This window comes from Pteropus vampyrus, unplaced genomic scaffold (genome assembly GCF_000151845.1).
Source record: "Pteropus vampyrus isolate Shadow unplaced genomic scaffold, Pvam_2.0 Scaffold322, whole genome shotgun sequence".
NCBI classification, from domain to species: Eukaryota; Metazoa; Chordata; class Mammalia; order Chiroptera; family Pteropodidae; genus Pteropus; species Pteropus vampyrus.
The window spans coordinates 1,097,298-1,103,571 of record NW_011889103.1 but is presented as its reverse complement, the minus strand read 5'-3'; the positions used below and the strand labels follow the sequence as shown (position 1 = coordinate 1,103,571).

Here is a 6,274-nt window from a genome sequence, read left to right as displayed (position 1 = left end):
TATGAACGCAATCCCTCCCTCCTGCTCTTGGCCTTATACTCTGGCCCCAGCGCTTGACTCTCCCGTGGGCGGATGGCTCAAACGAGGCCAATTAGAAACAAGGGGACATTATCAGAGCCTTTCAGGAAGGAGGATTCCCATCTTCTGGAATACCACAGAAACAACGAGCAATAGATCTTTCCTTCCTTTGGTCAGAGAAAGAAAAGCATGTGAGGAATGGCACCCCTGCAACCACTAATGCTACCATGAGGGGAACCAGCCTGAGAATGAGACCTAGACACAGAGGTGAGCAGAGAGGAAAGAACCATCTAGAAATGGAGTGTGTGTGTGTGTGTGGGGGGGGAACTTGAAGCTATTATGAAATGCTGGATCAAATTGTGCCTGAAGTGTATACTGCCTCTGGAATTATCAATTATATAAACCTGATAGCAACTGAAAACTTCTGATAAAATGGGCAATATTTTTTTCTTTAGATAAACTAATATTTCACCTCAGCTGAAACTTTACTCCAGTATATTTATGTTAAGAATAGAGAATAGTCTACGGCCATGCCACCCTGAACATGTTCAATCTCATCTGATCTTGGAAGCTAAACAGGGTCGGGCCTGGTTAGTACTTGGATGGAAGACCACCTGGAATGCCAGGTGCTGTTGGTGTTAAAAAAAAAAAAAGAAGAAGAAGAAGAAGAATAGAGAATATGCTCTACAGATTTGGAGATGTTTTAGATGCTGACTAGGCCCATGGCGAGTTCAAGGGCCTCCAACCCTCTGTGCCACCCCAGGTTGTCCCCAGCCAACACCTTCTCTACTGTGCCTCCTTGCCTTGCTGGTACCCAAACTTACTCATTGAGATCATCAGCAGCTCTAGGGTGGTACATAGAAACATTAAAAATAGATCCACTTATCTGAGACCCTCTCCATCTGGCCTACTCAAAAAGATAAGGAAAGGGTGGGGGTTCGAGAGAGATACATGATCATCAATTCAAAGTCTGTCTAAAAACCTGTTCCTATATGAGGGTCTTTGGTATAGACAGGATATTTTCTAATTCTGTCAAATTCCTATTCATCTATTATACCTCCACTTTGAAAGTCATTTCTTCAGAGAAGCCTTCCTAATACCCCTCCCCTGGCCCCAACTCAACTCTCTAATATGTGCAGTATTCCTTGTTAGCATTTTCCAAAGATAACACATTACTACTATAATTCTTTAATATCTGTCTCCCCCCGCCATGAGGATGCACCCCGCACAGCTACCTGTGTTATGTCCAGTCACAGCTGTCCCTCTCACATTGAACATGATCAATAAGTAGTAATGGAAGGAGCCACATGTGACCCAAGAATAGCTTAGATGTAACGACTTATTGTTTACAAAGTTTATTCTTCATTAACCACGTTCTGGGTCCTTTAGCAATATTCGAGAATCTTGTAGGCATAGGGCTTTTCTTTACAATAACTATTATTTTAGATACATGGAAGATATGGGTTTGAAGACAAATTAAGAGCCATTCAGCTTGTCTAATACCTAAAATCACCTTAAATCCAGAACACTGGCAAGCTCTGCCATTTCCAGTTGATTCCATTAGATATATATTCGTAGAAAATGTTCAGATATGATCATTTTGTATTGTCACTTTTCTTTGCTTAAATGTGTTCCTAAAAGAATGCAAGTGGTAAAACAACAACAAAGACCTTATCCCTACATTTCTTATCACAAGCTGTCTGTCTACATGACAGGTATTTTAAAGTCACATTTTTAAAGTGCTGATTCCTAAGCATTTTCATATGGATGCACTTGGCCCGCCTCCTTCCAACAACACCATTATTCAGATTTAAGATAATATATTCAAGACAAAAAGGGGAGCATAATTAATATTTGGTGTTATCTTATACATTCATAATTGCCTGAAATTATGTTTAGATGGCTATATATATGTGTATGTAAGTGTATGCTACTTTTAAAAGGTTAAATCAGCATATATGTATGCGCATATATATATATATATGCTTCCTAAACCTTTTTCAGTTTGGGATGTGTGCCAGCAACAGCTACCATCTTACTAAATGTTGGATATGTGCCAAGTAATGTGTATACCTTTCTGCACTTAACCCTCACGTATTTATTAGTCAGGGTTCTCCAGCAAAGCAGAACTAATAAGATACATAGATGTATAGATAAGAGATTTATATAGGAATTAGCTCATGCGATTATGGGGGCTGAGAAGACTCACAACCTGCAGAACTGGTGGTATAACCGAGAGCACTGATTTCCTAGGGCAGGTGGAATCGATCACCTCAGCTCAAGCAAAAAGAGCAAATTCGAACCTTCCTCTTCTTCTTTGTTCTGTTCAGGTCCTCGACAGATTGGATGATGGCTACCTGCAAGGAAGAAAGTGATCTTTTACTCAGTCTACCAACTCAGATGCTAATCTCTTCTAGAAATGCCCTCACAGACACACCCAGAAATAATGTTTTACAAGCTACCTGGTCATCCCTTAGCCTGGAAGATACCTAAAATTAACCATCACAACCTTACGAGAATCTTCTGAGTCAGATATTGATAACCTCATTTTACAGAGGGGCAAGCTATTGATTTGAAAAACCAAGTAAGTTGCCCGAGGTCACACAGCTAGTAAACGGGTAGGCATGGAAGCTGGTATTTTGTTGTTTTGTTAATTTTTCAATTACAATCAACATTCAATATTGTGTTAGTTTCAGGTATACAGCATAGTTGTTAGACATTTATATAACTTATATAACTTATCAAGTGGTCACCCCTATAAGTCTAGTATCCCCTGACACCACACACAGTTATGAGAGCTGGTGTTCTTAACTACCATATCAGCTGCTGGGGAAGGACAGTCAGCTCTCATTTAGCAGGTCCTGATATAATCAGAACAAAACTTCTCATCCATTTTTTTTTCTTTTCTGTTCTATTGTCTTTGTGCTACTTTTAAAAGGTTAAATCAGCATTTTGCAACCATCTTAACAAGACTGGCTCAAGCTGAAATCCTCGATGGATAATAACCCAGGGGAAATTTTTGATTAGGTACAGGATATCTATCTACCCATGGATTATATATAACAGAAAGGCAGAAAATGGTAATTATACAGTGGAGAAATCAGACAGCACTTCCAACTGGGTGTCAAAAGTTAACATCTCCAGTGAGGGATGATTGGACACTGGGGGCCTCCAGATGTAATTCACTGAGAAGAATAGAACATCACCTCTGCAGTGTTGTGGCCAGGAGTGTGTCATTGGAATTGAGTCACCAGAAAACATTAGGCAAACACAAGATAAGAAATGTTCTATTCCAGGGTTTCTTTTTGAGGCGATGAAAACATTCTGGAATAGTGGTGATGGTTGCACAACTTTGTGACTACACTAAAACCCACTGAATTGTACACTTCGAAAAGGCAGATTTTATGGTATGTGAATTATATCTCAGTAAAGCTGTTATTTAAAAAGCAATACAAAAACAACAAACAGGGAAGAAAAAAACCAGAGAACTAACAGGAATGCTAACTACAAGAGGAGATGGAAATGTTTGTAAATAAAACAGTCTTCCAGATACATGGCCAAGAAAACATCTTGCTGAAAAGCAGGAGGAAGTTTGAGGTGGTGACTGGCTGGCGTTTTCAATGGATCTAGTCCTGGTTTACTAATTGCTTAATCTTTCTGAACTGAATTTTCTCATCTGTTAAAAGATGGATAATATCTACTTCCCAGGGATGGTAGGAGAGTTCATGAGGTCACATATACACAGGCTTTGACACCCTCTAAGGGCGCAAATTTTCTCCTTCAAGAGGGAATCACATGAAGCACATTGAGCTTCTGTTTGGAACCATAAACATGTTCTATATGTTCTATGTACATGGTGGGAAAACAGGGCCAATGCTCTAGAAGCTACGGACTGCCAATCTGACATCACTTTTCTCTGCATCAGTAAATATTCATCGACTATCCACGAAACAAAGGGTGCCACAGACACGTCGCTCTCATTTATTAAAAAGTGGGAAATAAATTTACAGCTGCTCAGGCATAACTTGAGAAGATCTGTGACAAGTCCTTAAACTCTATATGGTGAATTTGTCATTGAAAGACATAACACCGATTCTGACATATCGACCGTAAAAAAAAAAAAGAGATCTCATAAAGAATCTCAAATATGAACGGGTGGCAAAAAATCCCTATCAGGTTAAGCTGGGTGCATGCTACAGAACTACATTAAATAGAAAAGCATCAGAGCAAATGAAAAAAACAGCTCATCTCTAGCTTTAACATGGGAGCTACACTAAAAAACTGAGTGCGACCCAAAAAATTTGAAAGACGTTTATTTGTAGATACATTTATTTGTAAAGATATACATGGAAATATATATGTTCATTGCAGCATTATTCATGGAGGACAAGACATGGAAACAACTGAAGTGTCCTTCGATGGATGATTAGATAAAGAAGGTGTAGTCCATGTATACAATGGAATACTGCTCAGCCATAAGATGAAATATGGTCATTTGAGACAACATGGATGGAGCTTGAAAATATCACGCTAAGCAAAATAAGTCAGATGGAAAAAGACAAGAACCATATGCTTTCACTCATATGTGGGATACACAACAAAGCAACAAATGAATAAACCAAACAAAAACTTATAGGTACAGACAGCAGAATGGTGTGGTTACCAGGGGGAAAGGGGTCTGGGAGGAGGATGAAGAGGTAAAAGGGGTCAAATATATGGTGACAGGAGACTCGACTTTGGGCAGTAACCTACAGGTGCTCTATTACGGAATTGTACCTTGCAACTTATACGAACTTGTTAACCCAATAAATTTAATACAATTTTTAAAAATCGAGTGCAGGAGGGAGAAATCATTGCATGAGAACTAAAGGAATTGAATGCTGCTACGTGGCTTTCACATTCTATGGAAGACCTGCTCCAGCTCCCCCTCTCTCTTTTCTGAAAGGTTTAAAAAGTATCCCTCAGGAGGCAAGGCAAGTAACAGCCGCTTCTAGAATTCTCCTTCCAAAATGATCTGCTTTGCTCACAAGCTCTTGGCTCTAAGGAGGGCCCAGGCTTTGAGTCCAAATGTTTGACAAGGTGTGGGAGACCTCACCCTGTGTGGGCAGGCTCTCCCTGCAGCTATGACCCATGCTGGATCTCAGAACTCCTACCTCTAGTCAAAATAAGCTCTTGAAGAGCCTTGGATGGCACTCAAGCTTGTCAAAGAAGAAATTAGTTTCCATCTCGGATTGGCGAAATATGAAATCTGGGACAATCAAAAACTCTAAAACTCCATAGTAGAGACAGACACTCTTGTGAATTTCCTAAAATGAATTTCCTACTTCAGGAAAGCAGGAAATAACTAACTGATGATTTGGAAATGTCAGGGTGACAAAAAAGAAACACAAAAGCATATAGTATGTGAAGAATTATATATTTCAGAGTAAATTAGAATTAGCAAAACTGAATCCCTTTAAATAAGAAAACTTTATCCATGGCATAACGCCATGCCCAAAGCTGCATTTAAATACTTAAGTGAGCAATCTGTCAAATTATGTCCAGTGCTATAATATTCATTAATTTTGAAAGAAAAACTTACTACTCCTCACATGCTAAAAATACCCCCTGACATAAACGCGGACAATCCCGGTTCAATGATTATTTGTGGTTTAACAACCAAGACTATAACTGTAAAGCTAGGTGAAACAAAAGGATCGAATATAGTGTGATTTCCTGGAAATCCTACAATGCGATTTCACTTTGAACTTGCAAGCAAATATCCAGGCATGATCTACATGAAACTGGGTGGCGTTTTGTTCTAGGATGATGGGCCCCAATTAAAAATAATGAGGCCTGTCTCCAGCCGCCAGACCCAATTAGAGATAATGAGGACTGAAAGTTCCTGAAATAGATTCATTTTTCTCTGATAGACGAATTGGGACAGGGGTCTGGGTAGGGTCACTGGGATAGGCCTGGCAACAAAGCCTGGGTCATTCAGGCTTAAGATGCCCTTATGAATCCAGTTATTAAATAAGGAAGTAGAAATAACCCCGCGAGACGTTCATCCACCAGCCACTTATACTCTGCCACATTCAGATACACATTGTTAGCCAAACAGCGTGTCTACTGGTTTAAGAAACTTTTTAATAATGACCATGTCATTTAAATGATTGTTTAAAAAACACTGAAAAAGAGGTGCAACTGACTTCATGTATGTGTGTTTGTGTGTGTGTAGTTTTATGTGTGCATGAATACACACACACGGTTTTTATTT

At 39.4% G+C, this 6,274-nt stretch overlaps 1 pseudogene; it reads left to right on the top strand.

Annotated features, from left to right (window-relative positions):
• The first annotated feature begins 538 nt into the window (after window positions 1-538).
• Window positions 539-656, top strand: LOC111730600 (annotated as a pseudogene).
• The last annotated feature ends 5,618 nt before the right edge of the window (window positions 657-6,274 follow it).